We start from the raw sequence: 19,357 nt of genomic DNA, 5'->3' as shown, positions 1-19,357 counted from the left end.
CAACCTTGCCACAGGGGAGCGACTAGCTCGGCCATTCAGTGGCATTATGGCCTGGCCACCCCAGCAGAGTGCAGGCTAAATCACTAATCTGCAAACGCTTGCACATCATGGGAGTTTGTGAAACACAGCCTGTCAGAACCAAATCAAGGTCCTTGTCAGCAAAAAACTAAATGGTGTCTCTAGAGAGAGATGTGACTGACATGCTCCAATCGCATGCCATCAGATCTTTTCTTTAATAAACTCATACCATCACAGACATAATCCAGTAGACACAATAGACCAGAAGTCATAGATACCCTCAACACATACTGGTCCTGGAGGTGGGTTATGGTTAGCCTAAGTGTTCTTGCTTGTAAAAACATGCGTCTCGGTTTAAGTCGTCTATATAATCAGGTTACCCTAGGAGAACTGTGGGTGTGACAGTCAGATGTATTTTAAGCGTGCGTGTGTGTGTTTGTTGTACACATCCAGCTCAAGTGTAGGCTACATGGAGGTGTTGAGTTATGAGGGACTTGGCTTATCTCCAGTCGTATCAAACCCATCACCACAACAGCCTATCGTTTCATTACACTAATTAGGCACTAAGTGTACACCGACTGCACAGACAACATGTATACAATAAGGAAATTATTTTATCTTGTTAGACACTCACTGTGTGACAGTCTCTGGCTAGGTTTCCATCCAATTGAGAATATTTTTTAAAAATCTGCAAAAATATATTTCTCACGAATGGTATTTCTCCACCAAATGGACTTGTAGATAAAAATCAGTGTGTAATGACAAAGTGCACAAAATGATCCTTTTTTAAATTAAGTTTTCATGTACCGAATAAAAGTTCAATGTGTTTCCATCGAATTTAACTCTACCGCATTAAATAGCTAATGTGCCTACTCTGATCTTGGCACCTGCGCTCTAGCCAACTACTCGCAGATACAGTGTGGGTAGTCTTGTCTACATGAGATTATCGATAAGAGTGAGCATATTTGTATTTGTCAAGGGCAGTCAAGCGTCAATCATCATGTCACCAGAATAAGACCATCAATACTTACTGGAAAGGAGCATCAAGCTCATCACTGTGCACTTTCACCACCCTGTGAAGTTCAGCACTCATTTCATTTGTAGCCTAATAAAACTGCAGTTTCCCCGAGTCTTAGTGGGAGGACCACACACCATATCATTGAGTGATTCCAAGTTTACTTCGTATGATGGTTCTTATAAATCAATATTTGCTCATCAACTATTTCCACCGCAATTTCTCACATACTACATTTTACCGACACAAAAAGATCCCACATGCCAAATAAACAAATTGTTGGCATTTATACAATTGTACCGAAAACGTCCTTTTTCCATCACAGCTGTCGTGATTTTTAAATATTTTTTTATACTCTGACTTTACTTGCATAAAACGTGGTTTGTGATAAACAATTTATCTGGTCATTCCCAATTGACTGCAGTGTTTTTGTCGTTATTGTACTGTTCAATGTGAAAATCATTATAGTCTAGGTAGTGCAGAGAGCAGTCTGCAGCTAAGCGTGCTGCTGTACTGGCTGGCTGGCGATTGTTTTACTTACTGTCTGCGCCCTACGAGGCATACCGTACCGGGAATGCTGCAGCTTCGAAAGGATCTGCGACAAGCAGGCTTTAATTTCCCCCTTATCCCACGACTCTACCCCAGCCTCCAATAAAAACAACACACATCCCCCAACAGTGGCAGAAGAAAACTATGAAAAAGCTGCCATGGCTTCCATTGCTGCAGAGCTGCCATTGTTTCATCTTTAGACACAGGTTAGCTGTTTTATTGTAGCACGGTGTTGTGTTTGTGTATCACGCGATTGAAAGAAACGCCCTCGTATCTCCTCGCTTTGTGATAATACCACATGGGGAATTTTATATCACCAACAGAGCACACATGCATCAGGAATTCTCAAGTCTTAACCACACACACACGGCCTGACAATGATGTGCTTGGGAAAACAAGGATGTCACTGCAACAACAACCAAGACAACACCCCTCACTGATTAGTCCAATAAAAACGGGTACATTGACTAGCTAAAGTCAAATTGCCAGGAAATTATTTTCAAATTCCAAAAGCAAAAGATTTGGTTTATCCCCATATCTACTCAACCTTTTGAAGCACAAGTTCTTGGAATGGCTGCGTCCTGAGCACTCTGTGTCCCGCTAAACTCAAATCAGCTGATTTAGACATTCTATCAAAGTGAACGGAAGATGAACTGCATTGACTATTAGCCAGCCGCGTCAGCCTCAGAGCAGTAGCCTCAGTACAGTAAGCCAGTGCACAGCTGTGATGCAGGGCTGGGTGTGGGTGTGAGCACCAAGTAGCGCCTTACCGTGATCTCTCCCCTCTGATGTCCGACTCAGACTTTCCTGTCACTTTCCTGTGCTCTATTCCAGCTGATCAGCTTCCTGCTCTACACGCTGCGGTCATTACCGCACTCAGCACCAAACTCAGGGGGACAGACGGAGCCAGAGAGAAGAATGAGGCTGAGAGAGAGGGAGCCAAACGTGACAGAGAGATAATGGTGAGGGAGGAGGGCGAGTGAACGAAGGAGGCAGACCCCACCCCTGCTGTGTATGTGCCAAGAGAGGGGTTGTTAGTGGACACTAGCATTCAGGGATCTCTCCTCGTCAGTAGTTATACTTCTATTAAAGTAGAACATTATACTTCTATTAAATGTATACTTATGCAAAAAAAAGTATATTCTGCCTTTTACTTTATGTTCTTATCTTGTATTATTTCTTATTGTTGTTGCATTGTCGAGAAGGAACCTGTATTTAGTTGGACGATGTATACCATGAGTATCCAGTACATACGACTAATAAAACATTGGGTGACAGATGGAAGGCCTCAAGTCATTTCAATGTACAGTTTAACAGCTGGATTTACAGTACACAGGATAGTGGGAGTTAATAGCCACGTGTCCAACATGGTACAGTAATACACCAGAGAATGGAGCACTTTTGGAGGGGCACTCTGAAGAGTCGGTATCCCCAAAGTGTGCCCTATGAAGGAGTCCATGCCCCAAGAGAGATCAAAGCTGTGTCGTGCCGAAGCCACAGCCCCATCATTGGGAAGGTCACCGCAGGATTAAACTAAGAGGAATGTCCAGACACCCCAAAGGATGAAAATACCACAGACAAAGAGGTTCATTTCCCCGGGTCTCATGGCACTTCGGTGACTGTATCGAAGCACACCAAGTACAGATCTCTTTATTGGAGGTCAAACAATGAGTTCGGCTGTTAAATGGATACGGGGAAGAGCAAAAAGCCACAAGTTCCAGAACTGAAGCATTTATTTTGTACCACATCTAAACAAAACTATCTGGGATTTAAGAGAGTTGCTATAGCAACAGGAAGTTCACAGTTGTGCATGCATCTCACACTTACCTCGGCAGTGTCACACGCAGCAAGGGTCTCAATGGCAGGATAAAAGCCTGTTTGAGTCAATGTCGCTTTAGAGTTCAGACCAGAGTATGTGAGTGGAGCTGGAGAGGAGAGCCACATTTGACTGGAGATTGAAGCGAGTTACCCAAAGGCTGGAGCATGAGCCTTCTCACCCACTCCAATACTGCTCATTTAATGAACTCCGGGCATGCCCGGCCCAGCATGCTTTTGTAGGCTACTTGTGTGCTGCTATAGCCCCTTTTAACTATTGTCATGGAGTTTGGTAAATATTTTCTTTAAAAGAAAAACACTGATAAAGCACACAGGTGCACATCAAGGTGACTTACAAGATGAGGACCAAGAGCATGAGAGGGAGTGCGGTGATGTAGTGTCCACAACTAATGAATCATTGTGGAATCTGAAAAGACACATATCCCGAAAGGATGACGTGTACTACGTGCACATAACATAAAGAAACAAGGTGGGTAGCTAGCTAAGTGTTTTGTAGCAAAGTATTATTTTTTCTCTTAAAAGTTTAGTTCATTTTTCACTCTTATCGATACAATAGGGTCTCACTGATTTTGGCCCAATAGGACTGACATATTAGCTCTTTCACGGAGCTTTGTTTTGATAGGGTTATTTTGCATAAAAACATTTAGGCCTAGCTATAGAGAAAAACAACAACTGCATCCCTACCCAGGCTGGCAGGAGTGTCCTGAAGGGCTCTGAAAGCGCAGAGGGTATCCTCCGCTGCTGGCCTGCTCTCCAGGCACCATCACATGACTCTGGTCAAACTAGTGTTTCTAAAAGTGAAAGACACTATTTCCCAGCCTATATGTGCAATTTAGACTATAATGATTTAATACAATGAAATGTTGAATAAATGCTGAGCGCTTAAAATGGATAATCCACCCCAAACTCCTATGATTAACAGTGAATATGTGAAGAAAACAAACTTTCATTTTGACATTATAACAAGGTTGGTAGAAACGTTTTTGGAAATCTGTTGGAAATCTGCAGCTCAAGTCTACTACAAAACCCACAATGCAATGCGCTCACTCGCTCTCTGGGACACTAGGTAGCTAGAAAACATAGAAACACACAACAAAATGAGAGCCAATATCAGCAAACTGCACTAGCAATTTAGGAGGCTATTTCACAGACTTCAACATAAAGTTAGTCTCTGCCAAGAGTGAGCGCAAATTACATTTCTTACCCACAGAGATACTTTTGAGGAGATGGGAAACTCCATTAGAATTGTTTTATTTACGTTGTCTATGTTGCCAATGCTTTGTCAATGGACCGCGTGCTGCATTCTGGGCGATTCTGGGACAAGGAACGCTCTCCATCAAGGAGTGAATGGGAAACAATTGGGAGCTAACTAAAAAAAACTGAACATTAGCACGAATTTCATTTACAATTACTATAACATTGCCAATCTTATCCAAGATTTGACATAATTAATTTCTCTGTAATATCGTATATAAACTCAGCAAAAATAGAAACGTCCCTTTTTCAGGCCCCGGTCTTTCAAAAGACAATTTGTAAAAACTCCAAATAACTTCACAGATCTTCATTGTAAAGGGTTTAAACACTGGAACAAGCATGGGAAACAATGAACCATAAACAATTAATGAACATGCACCTGTGGAACGATCGTTAAGACACTAACAGCTTACAGACGGTAGGCAATTAAGGTCACAATTATGAAAACTTAGGACACTAAAGAGGCCTTTCTACTGACTCAAACACCAAAAGAAAGATGCCCAGGGTCCCTGCTCATCTGCATAAACGCGCCTTAGGCATGCTGCAAGGAGGTATGAGGACTGCAGATGTGGCCAGGGAAATAAATTGCACTGTCCGTACTGTGAGACGCCTAAGACAGAGCTACAGGGAGACAGGTCGGACAGCTGATCATCCTCACAGTTGCAGACCATGTGTAAAACCTGCACAGGATCGGTACATCGGAACATCACACCTGCAGGACGGCAACTGCCCGAGTTACACCAAGAACGCACAATCCCTCCATCAGTGCTCAGACTGTCCACAATAGGCTGAGAGAGGCTGGACTGAGGGCTTGTAGGCCTGTTGTTGCCGGTGAGGACCTGCCTTACGTCGCCTATGGGCACAAACCCACCGTTGCTGGACCAGACAGGACTGGCAAAAAGTGCTCTTCACTGACAAGTCGCGGTTTTGTCTCACCTGGGGTGATGGTCGGATTCGAGTTTATCGTCGTAGATATTAGCGTTACACCGAGGCCTGTACTCTGGAGCGGGATCGATTTGGAGGTGAAGGGTCCGTCATGGTCTGGGGCGGTGTGTCACAGCATTATCGGACTGAGCTTGTCGTCATTGCAGGCAATCTCAACGTTGTGTGTTACAGGGAAGAAATTCTACTCCCTCATGTGGTACCCTTCCTGCAGGCTCATCCTGACATGACCCTCCAGCATGACAATGCCACCAGCCATACTGCTTGACTGTGCGTGATTTCCTGCAAGACAGGAATGTCAGTGTTCTGCCATGGCCAGCGAAGAGCCCGGATCTCAATCCCATTGAGCACGTCTGGGACCTGTTGGATTGGAGGGTTAGGGCTAGGGCCATTCCCCCCAGAAATGTCCGGGAACTTGCAGTGCCTTGGTGGAAGAGTGGGGTAACATCTTACAGCAAGAACTGGCAGATCTAGTGCAGTCCATGAGGAGGAGATGCACTGCAGTACTTAATGCAGCTGGTGGCCACACCAGATACTGACTGTTACTTTTGATTTTGACCCCCGTTTGTTCAGGGACACATTATTCAATTTCTGTTAGTCACATGTCTGTGGAACTTGTTCAGTTTAATGTCTCAGTTGTTGAATCTTATGTTCATGCAAATATTTACAGGTTAAGTTTGCTGAAAATAGACGCAGTTGACAGTGAGAGGACTTTCTTATTTTGATGAGTTTAGCGTTGGAATCGGGACACTACGTACTTGAGGAAATTAGGCAGGTTTCTTGAATCATATCCCGACTTTGAGAAGGGATAACGTGACGATTAGCTTGGCAACCACGTTACGCAGCATGACAAAGTGAATGCAATGCGTCGACTGTCAGTTGGGTGGGTAGTTTCTCCATTCATTGCCCAATGGGATTCCTATCACCTCCTTTGTGGGAAACAGATTAGAGACACACAGGGTGCATCGCGACATGGTACTTGAACGAGAAACAGATGAATAATTTGGTACACTGTTAAGGTCTAGCACATTAAGCGAAATAGATACTTTATCAAGATGATCTAAAACGGATGGATACATTCTAAACAAGTACATACATACCATCTATTGGCTGAATGGACAATCTGGAGTGTCATTGTTATAAAAGCATTATTAAAAAAGCATTATTAAAAAATCTCCAGTGACGAGAATGTTGTACCCATGACCCGTTCCTACACGATTTCCTGATTCACAGACCGACCACTTAGAAGTTAAATAATGTGGAAATGTTTTATTTTACCCACTGATAGAACATTGGCTTTTACCAAATTGACAGGAGATTCCTGACTTGTCTTTCTGGGGGTGGCTTATTATTTTTAGGTTTCTGCCAGCCTAATGTGTTGCACTCGCAAATGCTTCAAATGATTTCTTTGTAGGCTAGAACCTTGAAATAATAGGCTAATAACATAGCCTAAATAATTACCTTTCCTCCCTACTTAGGAGCCAGACATGTAGCCTGACCTATTCAGTAGGGGTGTAATGGTTCACCAAACCCACGGTTGGGTACATAGTGGTTTTGGGTCACGGTTCGGTTACAGTACAGCAGAAAAATGAAATTCCAACAGTTACTGTAGGTAATTGTTTTTTATTTGGCAAAATACACAAAAATAATTTTATTTGTGGCCCAAGTCCAACGAAGATCAGCAAAGGTAAGTGAAGATTTATAATGCTTTTTATGAGTTTTGTTGACTGCACAATTTGGCGGGTAACTGTATGGCTTGCTTTTGTGGCTGAACGCTGTTCTCAGATTATTGAATATTGTGCTTTTGCCGTAAAGCTTTTTGAATCTGACAGAGGTTGCATTAAGAACAAGTGTATCTTTAATTCTATGTAAAACATGTATCTTTCAAAGTTTATGATGAGTATTTCTGTTATTTGACGTGGCTCTCTGCAATTTCTCCGGATATTTTGGAGGCATTTCTAAACATGGCGCCAATGTAAACTGAGGTTTTTGGATATAAATATGAACTTAATCGAACAAGACATATGTATTGTGTAACATGAAGTCCTATGAGTGTCATCTGATGAAGATCAAAGGTTAGTGATTCATTTTATCTCTTTCTGCTTTTTGTGACTCCTGTCTTTGGCTGGGAAAATGACTGATTTTGCGGTGACCTAAATCGTTTGTGGTGCTTTCGCTGTAAAGCCTATTTGAAAAATCGGACACTGGTGGGATTAACAACAAGATTACCTTTAAAATGGTATAAAATGCCTTTATGTTTGAGGAATTTTAATTAAGAGATTTCTGTTGTTTGAATTTGGCGCTCTGCACTTCACTGGCTGTTGTCATATCGATCCCATTAACGGGATTGCAGCCATAAGAAGTTTTAAACAGCTTGGAAAATTCCAGAAAATTGTCATGGCTTTAGAAGCTTCTGGTCAATTGGAGGTGTACCTGTGGATGTATTTCAAGGCCTACCTTGAAATCACGGGAAAAATCAAGGCCTACTTGTTTGACATTACGGGGAGAAAAAAAATAATAATAATCTGCCACGACATCAGGAGAAAAAATTATTGTAGACCTCCACAAGTCTGGTTCATCCTTGGGAGCAATTTCCAAACGCCTGAAGGGACCACATTCATCTGTACAAACAATAGCACGCAAGTATAAACACCATGGGACCACGCAGCCGTCATAGCGCTCAGGAAGGAGACGCGTTCTGTCTCCTAGAGATGAATGTACTTTGGTGCGATAGTGCAAATCAATCCCAGAACAGCAGCAAAGGACCTTGTGAAGATGCTGGAGGAAACCGGTACAAAAGTAGCTATATCCACAGTAAAACGAGTTCTACATCGACGTAACCTGAAAGGCAGCTGGGCAAGAAAGAATCCACTGCTCAAAAACCGCCATAAAAAAGCCAGAATATGGTTTGCAACTGCACATGGGGACAAAGATCGTACTTTTTGGAGAAATGTCCTCTGGACTGATGAAACTAAAATAGAACCGTTTGGCCATAATGACCATCGCTATGTTTGGAGGAAAAAGGGGGAGGATTTCAAGCCGAAGAGCACCATCCCAAACGTGAAGCACGGTGGTTGCAGCACCATGTGGGGGTGCTTTGCTGCAGGAGGGTCTGGTGCACTTCACAAAATAGATGGCAGCATGAGGAAAATTATGTGGATATATTGAAGCAACATCTCAAGACATCTGTCAGGAAGTTAAAGCTTGGTCGCAAATGGACAAGCATACTTCCAAAGTTGTGGCAAAAGGACAACAAAATCAAGGTATTGGAGTGATCACAAAGCCTTGACCTCATTCCTATAGAAAATTTGTGGGCAGAACTGAAAAAGTGTATGCAAGCAAGGAGGCCTTACAAACCTGACTCCGTTACACCAGCTCTGTCAGGAGGAATGGGCCAAAATTTACCCAACTTATTGTGGGAATCTTGTGGAACGCTACCCGAAACCTTTGAACCAAGTGAAACAATTTAAAAGCAATGCTACCAAATACACTGCTCAAAAAAATAAAGGGAACACTTAAACAACACAATGTAACTCCAAGTCAATCACACTTCTGTGAAATCAAACTGTCCACTTAGGAAGCAACACTGATTGACAATAAATTTCACATGCTGTTGTGCAAATGGAATAGACAAAAGGTGGAAATTATAGGCAATTAGCAAGACACCCCCAAAAATGGAGTGATTCTGCAGGTGGTGACCACAGACCACTTCTCAGTTCCTATGCTTCCTGGCTGATGTTTTGGTCACTTTTGAATGCTGGCGGTGCTCTCACTCTCGTGGTAGCATGAGACGGAGTCTACAACCCACACAAGTGGCTCAGGTAGTGCAGTTCATCCAGGATGGCACATCAATGCGAGCTGTGGCAAGGTTTGCTGTGTGTCAGCGTAGTGTCCAGAGCATGGAGGCGCTACCAGGAGACAGGCCAGTACATCAGGAGACGTGGAGGAGGCCGTAGGAGGGCAACAACCCAGCAGCAGGACCGCTACCTCCGCCTTTGTGCAAGGAGGTGCACTGCCAGAGCCCTGCAAAATGACCTCCAGCAGGCCACAAATGTGCATGTGTCAGCATATGGTCTCACAAGGGGTCTGAGGATCTCATCTTGGTACCTATTGGCAGTCAGGCTACCTCTGGCGAGCACATGGAGGGCTGTGCGGCCCCACAAAGAAATGCCACCCCACACCATGACTGACCCATCGCCAAACCGGTCATGCTGGAGGATGTTGCAGGCAGCAGAACGTTCTCCACGGCGTCTCCAGACTCTGTCATGTCTGTCACATGTGCTCATGTGCTCAGTGTGAACCTGCTTTCATCTGTGAAGAGCACAGGGCGCCAGTGGCGAATTTGCCAATCTTGGTGTTCTCTGGAAAATGCCAAACGTCCTGCACGGTGTTGGGCTGTAAGCACAACCCCCACCTGTGGACGTCGGGCCCTCATACCACCCTCATGGAGTCTGTTTCTCACCGTTTGAGCAGACACATACACATGTGGCCCGCTGGAGGTCATTTTGCAGGGCTCTGGCAGTGCACCTCCTTGCACAAAGGCGGAGGTAGCGGTCCTGCTGCTGGGTTGTTGCCCTCCTACGGCCTCCTCCACGTCTCCTGATGTACTGGCCTGTCTCCTGGTAGCGCCTCCATGCTCTGGACACTACGCTGACACACAGCAAACCTTGCCACAGCTCGCATTGATGTGCCATCCTGGATGAACTGCACTACCTGAGCCACTTGTGTGGGTTGTAGACTCCGTCTCATGCTACCACTAGAGTGAGAGCACCGCCAGCATTCAAAAGTGACCAAAACGTCAGCCAGGAAGCATAGGAACTGAGAAGTGGTCTGTGGTCACCACCTGCAGAATCACTCCATTTTTGGGGGTGTCTTGCTAATTGCCTATAATTTCCACCTTTTGTCTATTCCATTTGCACAACAGCATGTGAAATTTATTGTCAATCAGTGTTGCTTCCTAAGTGGACAGTTTGATTTCACAGAAGTGTGATTGACTTGGAGTTACATTGTGTTGTTTAAGTGTTCCCTTTATTTTTTTGAGCAGTGTAGTAATTGAGTGTGTAAACTTCTGACCTATAGGGAATGTGATGAGAAATAAATGACTACTATTATTCTGACATTTCACATTCTTAAAATAAAGTGGTGATCCTAACTGACCTAAGACAGGGAATTTTTACGGGGATTAAATGTCAGGAATTGTGAAAAACTGTTTAAATATATTTGGCTAAGGTGTATGTAAACTTCGACTTCAGTGTGGTTCATATTGCGGACCAAACTGAAATCCCTGTACCGAACAGTTCGCTACAAATATGTTTACCATTACAGCCCTGCAATTTAGTGTTCATATGCTGCTTAATACGGCATGTACAGTTGCATATTTGCAATGAGCTTTTCTTACTGTCACCTTTTAATTTTGTTTATTAAAATACTTTTCATTCAAATCATATGGTTTTAATACTTCAAAACCAAAATGGTAGGTCCAGGTAGTCAAAAATAGATGGGTATTGGGATTTCCGACCACTCAACTCTGCTCACATAATCAGCAGTGTCTGAACCAGAGTAACTACAAAACATGGGGAGCGCAGTGCCTCAGACTCAGTGTTTCCCAACCCTGGTCCTCGAGTACACCCAACAGTACACATTTGTTTTGTAACCCTGGACAAGCACACCCGATTCAACTTGCCAACTAATCATCAAGCCCTCAATGAGCTGAATGAGGTGTGTTTGTCAAGGGCTACAACTAAACTGTGTACTGTTTAGGGTAATCGATGACCAGAGTTGGGAAACACTGGTGTAGAACAAATTTCTTATTTTAATTTAATTTAAAGTGTTGATGTTAAATTAGAAAATCATGTTATGAGATATTGGAACAATTTTACGCAGAAGATCTAATTTGTTGGTCAATGCCAGTAAAAAATAAAATATCTTCACCTATAAGTTTATTAATCATGATGAGTTTATCAAGACATAGTAGATTTATCCCATGTGTTAAAACCTACTTGAATGCGTATTGAGCCACCTACACCTGACCTCAATCTCTCTCATCTAGACATCCTTGTTGCTTAGTAATCTCCTTTGTGGTCTATGAATTCCTCCCATAGTCACCATCCATACCTGAGGCAGTGACTGAGACAAACTTTGTCTCATGCTGCCTGTGAGTCCACAACAATACCGTGATCAATCACTGTCAGCCGCTGGGCTACTGTGTCCCACTGTCCCCTTCTGGCTGGCTCTCACAGGGCCTGGTTGAGCACTGAAGGACTAAGCAGTAGGCTATTTATGGCGGCTTGAAGGGAAAGATAACAGATAAGAGTCCTAGAATTTTGGAGAATCCATGACGATCACTGGTTTAGATGGTGTCAGAAGGGGTGATGTAGGCACCTAGAATAACTCTCATTTCCATCAGTTACATGATCTAAAATTGCATTCAGGTCATCTTCAGCCACACACACTGGCAACTATCCATGCTTCGGACACCAGAGAACCCTGCAGCTAGTTAAAAACTTCTACTTGGTCACAATCCCGGATCCGGGAGCACCCCCATCAGTAAAAAAGCTGACTAGCATAGCCTAGCATAGCATCACAAGTAAATACTAGCATCTAAATATCATTAAATCACAAGTCCAAGACACCAGATGAAAGATACACATCTTGTGAATCCAGCCATCATTTCTGATTTTTTAAATGTTTTACAGGGAAGACACAATATGTATTTCTATTAGCTAACCACGATAGCAAAAGACACAACTTTTTTTTCTCCACCATTTTTTCCCTGCATAGGTAGCTATCACAATTTCGACCAAATAAAGATATAAATAGCCACTAACCAAGAAACAACTTCAGATGACAGTCTGATAACATATTTATTGTATAGCATATGTTTTGTTAGAAAAATGTGCATATTTCAGGTATAAATCATAGTTTTACATTGCAGCCACCATCACAACTCTCACCAAAGCAACTAGAATAACTACAGAGACCAACGTGAATACTAATACTAAATACTCATCATAAAACATTTCTGAAAAATACACAGCGTACAGCAAATGAAAGACAAAGATCTTGTGAATCCAGCCAATATTTCAGATTTTTTAAGTGTTTTACAGCGAAAACACAATATAGCATTATATTAGCTTACTACAATAGCCAACCACACAACAGCATTGATTCAAGCCAACAATAGCGATAACGAATAAACCAGCAAAAGATATTAATTTTTTCACTAACCTTCTCAAACTTCTTCAGATGACAGTCCTATAACATCATATTACACAATACATAGAGTTTGTTCGAAAATGTGCATATTTAGCGGCACAAATCGTGGTTATACAATATGAATAGTAGCCAAAATGCAAACAAAATGTCGGGAGAAATCTTGGGAGAGGCACCTAATCTAATCAGTAACTAATCATAAACTTGACTAAAAAATACAGGTTGGACAGCAAATGAAAGATACATTAGTTCTTAATGCAACCGCTGTGTTAACTTTTAAAATTAACGTTACTACGACATACAGCGTGCGTTAAAGCGAGACCGCACTGAAATTAATGGTGGAATAGTAGTTTTACATTTTTCAACAGAACAACGAATTAACATCATAAATACTTCTTACTTTTTGATGAGCTCCCATCAGAATCTTGGGCAAGTTGTCCTTTGTCCAGAGGAATCGTTGCTCGGTTGTAGATTGTCGCCTTCAACTTTGGAATTAGCAGTAAACATTAGCCATGTGGCGAAGACGTGTCCAACTCACTATAACGCAGCACTAAGAAATATCCGAAAATCGCAATATACTGATATAACTCGGTTTAAAATAACAACATTATGATGTCTTTAACACCTATATCGAATAAAATCAGAGCCGGATATATCTAAGGCCTATAACGGGAGCTTTCCAGAACGCAATCCTGAGGTCTGTCTTGCGTCATGGCGAATGTTAAAAAGACTGCACCCCACGTTCCAAGCCCATTTATATGGCCTCAGATCTGCCTAGCAACTCCATTCCAATTCTCACTATTTGCTGACATCTAGGGGAAGGCGTATGCAGTGCATCTCGCCCAATAGAAGACATGCAAATTAATAACCTGACCCCAGAACAGCCTGCCTGATTTCAGATCTCACTTCCTCACAGGAAAATTGCTCCAACTTGAGTTCTGTTTTACTCACAGATATAATTCAAACGGTTTTAGAAACTAGTGTTTTCTATCCAATAGTAATAATAATATGCATATTGTACGAGCAAGAATTGAGTACGAGGCAGTTTAATTTGGGAACTAAATTTTTACAAAGTGAAAACAGCACCCCCTATTGAGAAAAGGTTAACCTCTACCGCTTCTCTCTCCCGGATCTGGGATTCTCTTAATCAAAAAAGCTGACTAGCATAGCCTAGCCTAACGCGACAGGGATATCATATAATATAATTTCATGAAATCACAAGTCCAATACAGCAAATGAAAGATAAACATCTTCTGAATCCAGCCATCATTTCCGATTTTTTTAAAATGTTTTACAGCGAAAACACATATATTTATATTAGCTCACCACAATCGCCAAATACACAACGCCATTTATTCACCACCAACATAGCTTTTACAAAACCCACAAATAGAGATAAAATGAATCACTAACCTTGAACAACTTCATCAGATGACAGTCTTATAACATCATGTTATACAATACATTTATGTTTTGTTTGAAAATGTGCATATTTAGGAGGTACAAATCGTGGTTTTACATTGTGAATACGTAGCCATGATGCACCAAATTGTCCGGAGAAATTTTGGACAGTCACGTAATCTAACCAAAGAACTCATCATAAACTTTACTAAAAAATACATGTTGTACAGCAAATGAAAGATACACTGGTTCTTAATGCAACCGCTGTGTTAGATTTTAAAAAATAACTTTAGTACAACGTACAGCATGCAATATTGTGAGACAGCGCTCACCAGTTCCCCTTGTTGGAGCCAACATAAACCACAAAATACGAAACATCATAAATATTCTCTTACTTTTGATGATCTTCCATCAATGTTGTGCAAGGAGTCCTAGTTCCAGAATAAATCGTTGTTTTGTTTTAGAATGTCCATTTCTTCTGTCGAATTAGCACCTTTGGCTAGCCATGTGGAGGGCACATGTCCAAGAAGTCTTTGCGCCTGGAACGAAAAATTCCAAAAGTCCCAATAAACATCGAATAAACTGGTCAAACTCGGTTGAAAATCCTACTTTATGATGTTCTTCTCATATGTATCCAATAAAATCAGAGCCGGAGCATTTCGTCGTGTATACCGAACGCATTTCAGAAGACAATGTGAGGTTCCCTGGTGCGCAGTTGAATACTGACAAAAGAGCGGACCTGTCACTCCAAAAGCTCTCATTCGGTCTCACATCAAGCTAGACACCCCATTCAACATTCTACTGCCCGTTGACATCTAGTGGAATGCGTATGAAGTGCATACAGATCCATAAATATAAGCCAGTTGAATAGGCAGGCCCTGACAGAGCCCCATTTTCACTTCCTGTTTGGAAGTTTGCTGCCAAATTAGTTCTGTTTTACTCACAGATATAATTCAAACAGTTTTAGAAACTTCAGAGTGTTTTCTATCAAATAGTAATAATAATATGCATATTGTATGATCTAGAACAGAGTACGAGGCAGTTTAATTTGGGCCCGTTTTCCCCCCCCCAAAGTGAAAATAGCGCCCCCTATTAAGAAGTTAAGCCATGTTTCAGTCCGGCCAATCACATCAAGATTATGATCAGTGATTAGTTCATTGACTATAACTGCTTTGGAAGTGAGGGATCTAACATTAAGTAGCCCAATTTTGAGATGTGAGGTATCACGATCTCTTTCAATAATTGCAGGAATGGAGGTCTTTATCCTAGTGAGATTGCTAAGGCGAACACCGCCATGTTTAATTTTGCCCAACCTAGGTCAAGGCACAGACACGGTCTCAATGGGGATAGCTGAGCTAACTACACTGACTGCTAGGGGCAGACTCCACTAATCTGGCAGGCTGGCTATCAGCCTGCTGCCTGGCCTGCACCCTATTTCATTGTGGAGTTAGAGCCTTGTCTATGTTCGTAGATAAGATGAGAGCACCCCTTCAGCTAGGATGGAGTCCGTCACTCCTCAGCAGGCCAGGCTTGGTCCTGTTTGTGTGTGAGTCCCAGAAAGAGGGCCAATTATCTACAAATTCTATCTTCAGGGAGGGGCAGAAAACAGTTTTCAACCAGCAATTGAGTTGTGAGACTCTGCTGTAGAGCTCATCACTCCTCCTAACTGGGAGGGGGCCAGAGACAATTACTTGATGCCGACACATCTTTCTAGCTGATTTACACGCTGAAGCTATGTTGCGCTTGGTGACCTCTGACTGTTTCATCCTAACATCGTTGGTGCCGACGTGGATAACAATATCCCTATACTCTCTACACTCGCCAGTTTTAGCTTTAGCTAGCACCATCTTCAGATTAGCCTTTACGTCGGTAGCCCTGCCCCCTGGTAAACAGTGTATGATCGCTGGATGATTCTTTTTAAGTCTAATACTGCGGTAATGGAGTCGCCAATGACTAGGGTTTTCAATTTGTCAGAGCTAAATGGTGGGAAGCTTCGGCGTCTCAGACCCCGTAACGGGAGGATTCGAGACAAGAGAAGGCTCTGACTCCGACTCGCTGCTTAATGGGGAGAACCGGTTGAAAGTTTCTGTCGGCTGAATGAGCGACACCGGTTGAGCATTCCTACAGCATTTCTCACCAGAATCCATGAGAAAGTTGTCCGGCTGCGGGGACTGTGCGAGGATTTATACTACTATCTGTACTTACTGGTGGCACAGACGCCGTTTCATCCTTTCCTACACTGAAATTACCCTTGCCTAAAGATTGCGTCTGAAGCTGGGCTTGCAGCACAGCTGTCCTCGCCATAAGTCGATCGTTCTCCTGTATATTATGAGTACAGCGACTGCAATTAGAAGGCATCATGTTAATGTTACTACTTAGCTTCGGCTGTTGGAGGTCCTGACGAACCATGTCCAGATAAAGCGTCCGAAGTGAAAAAAGTTGAATGATGAAATAAAAGTTGAGGGAGAAACAAAAAATATAAACGGTCATTAAAAAGTAAAAACCATAAAGTTGTCAGGTAGCAAAGTAAGGTTGGCAACAAAACGCACAGCAACACGGCTGCAAGTTTTGACCGGAAAACACTGGACAACAATCCAATAAGCACTCAGGTAAAGGGCTCACTACAAGTGATACAGATCCCAGACATCCTGTCGTTTCCAATGGGGGGACACATGAATGTCCCTCCATTTATGACACCATTTTAACCTGTCAGTGGCAAGGAAGCACTGTGTCTTATTTTCGATGTATATCTATGGACATCAACATGGTTGTGCTTGCTCTTGGAGTGCTGCATCAGATGACTAAACATGTTCTTACTTCAGTTATTCACTGTTCAGGACAATGTGCCATTTCAATGAATTTGTCATTGCTCATACTCTGTTGGATGAAAAACAAAAACCTGGAGGGTTATCATTAGGTGTCATAGATAACCACTGAATCATGTCACATGGCTGGCTTGCAGTGCAACACATCAGGGTTTAAATGTGTCATAATTTAGTGTGAAATTGTTGAATTTGAATATTAAGTATTCCATTACCAAAGAACTCTTGTCTCGGAAGTGTGACAGATGGCTGGCACTGTCAACAAGGATTAGGTCATGGTTTGTTTTTCTCAGGTGATTAACGCAATACATATTTTTACTCAAGATGACCCTCACAGGTATCTACCATATACCACTCATCCCCATGTTTGTTGGGAAAATAGCCTCAAGTAGCCCTAAGGCTCGACACACACGTAAAGGATATACTCTAATCTACAGAAAAACAAAGACATTTTATAATTGTTTCAACAAGTCCCCCTTGAGCCTGTAAGAGGGTCACTGTTAGGGTTGGTTATCATTCATTAGATTAGCTCTACCCCAGTCTGTCCCAGCCCAGCTGCTCCATAATGCTGCTCTCTCTGCTTCGAGGGAGATGACATTTTCGGGGTCCAGCCCAGAGTTGTATTAGAACCTCTGGCTCCAGACTCAAATCTATTGTGGGTGGGCGGGAGTCCGGGGCGGAATGTGGTCACTGCTCTAGAACCCAGATGTGTTCTCTCAGGAGGTCCATTCCAGGGCTGGGCCCATAGAATAAAAGCCATGACATCACCAGTCGGTCAGCCCACAGACTTTAATCCACAATAACAACTCCACCAGACTCAACAGCTGTCTGGGTTAAACAGACGTTATTCTGGGTTTGATTTAATCTGTACGATAATGCCCCTGTACTGTACTTCACCCTTACAGCCAGCTCTGTTTTGTGTATCAATATCAGAGGAATGTAAAAATCTGATGTCTGACTGGAATTTGAGCCTAAATCTTTTGGCAGCATATTTGTCAGTTTCCAAAAAATGCTTGGAATTTTGACACTGATCAATATTATAGCTTTTTTTTTTTTTTTTTTGCCCAGATGATGAGAAAGTCCTGACAGTAACTTTTTTTGGGGGGGGGGGGGGTCTCATGTAAAAGAAAGGCTATCATTCAAGCTAAGCACATCACGAAGAAGGGCTCAATATGAATCTGTTTTGCAATCCTTCTTGAATGTGTGGGCTCCCAGAGCAGGCTGATGAAATCCAGCCCTGTCTGGAGTAGGGGTTGAAGCTGGAAGTTGGCTCTATGGACTGGGGTCCCTGCAGTGGGACTATCTATGGCCAAATAAAGTCTAGTACAGACACTGAGCAACAGAGATCAAATGCTTCAGGGGAAAACCTGGAGGCCAGGAAGTGTGCTAATATCAACCCAGTATCTCTGTGGGGCTGTGTCCTATACATTGTGTTGTTGGTATTGGAGTCCCTCCTTCACTGCATCAGTTCTAGGAACAGCCTCCAAGAGGGAACCATTAACTAAAGGTGTCCTGTCACCACACTGTATTGCTGGCTTTAGGTAGTGCAACTTGACGCTGGAGTGAAGTGATATGCCCTGATTCTGGATATCTGTCTCTCGACACAGCAAAATCGGCAGTGCTGCAGCCAGGAGCTTATTTTTATCTCTGGGAAGGACAGTTGAGGATGCGAGGGAAAAATGGGACTCACACAATGCTATATTTGGCATGTTTTAAGTTGGTCTTGATATCAGCATTATGAAGTCTGAACTTGGAGTTTCTGTGCTTTACCCTCTTGGTTGTGTGATGTCATGGGACCAGCTCTAGCTCATGTGTACTTGCGACTGTCTTAACTTTTCTCTCTGTAATGTGTAGATGCACCTAATATTAGCCTAAACCATCAGACTGGGGGTGGATTTAACACAGTAAACACTATTGTCTTTGTTTAGTTTGACATCAACAAACTACTTTCACTTGCAAATCAAAGAGAACCTTTGCAGACACAGGAAGCCACATTTGATGCCCTTCATTGTTACTGTTAAGCCTGATGAATTTACTGTGTTAAATGAGGCCTCACCTCCTGGTTACACTAGTGACCATATCCTCCGTGCATCCCGCAAAGGCGGAGGTATTGCTAACATTTACGATAGCAAATTTAAATTTACACCAAAAAAAAAGATGTTTGTCTTTTGAGCTTCTAGTCATGAAATCTATGCAGCCGACTCAATCACTTTTTATAGCTACAGTTTACAGGCCTCCTGGGCCATACACAGCGTTCCTCACCGAGTTCCCTGAATTCCTATCGGACCTTGTAGTCATAGCAGATAAT

At 42.6% G+C, this 19,357-nt stretch overlaps 1 protein-coding gene across 4 annotated transcripts in view; it reads right to left on the bottom strand.

Annotated features, from left to right (window-relative positions):
• LOC120024086 (band 4.1-like protein 2) overlaps positions 1-19,357 on the bottom strand; it is a 106,746-nt gene that overhangs the window by 62,413 nt on the left and 24,976 nt on the right. Inside the window, exon 1 of one of the 4 annotated variants that reach the window (XM_038968212.1) lies at positions 2,353-2,457. The exons of the other annotated variants lie outside the window; for them this stretch is intronic. The gene's annotated coding sequence lies outside the window, so the exon portion shown is untranslated. Of the gene's footprint in view, positions 1-2,352; positions 2,458-19,357 lie in introns of those variants that run through there. 4 annotated transcript variants of the gene reach the window in all.

The sequence above is a fragment of the Salvelinus namaycush genome, chromosome 29, assembly GCF_016432855.1.
Source record: "Salvelinus namaycush isolate Seneca chromosome 29, SaNama_1.0, whole genome shotgun sequence".
Taxonomy (NCBI): Eukaryota; Metazoa; Chordata; class Actinopteri; order Salmoniformes; family Salmonidae; genus Salvelinus; species Salvelinus namaycush.
The sequence above is the reverse complement of the archived record's forward strand: the minus strand, read 5'-3'. Positions and strand labels throughout refer to the sequence as shown.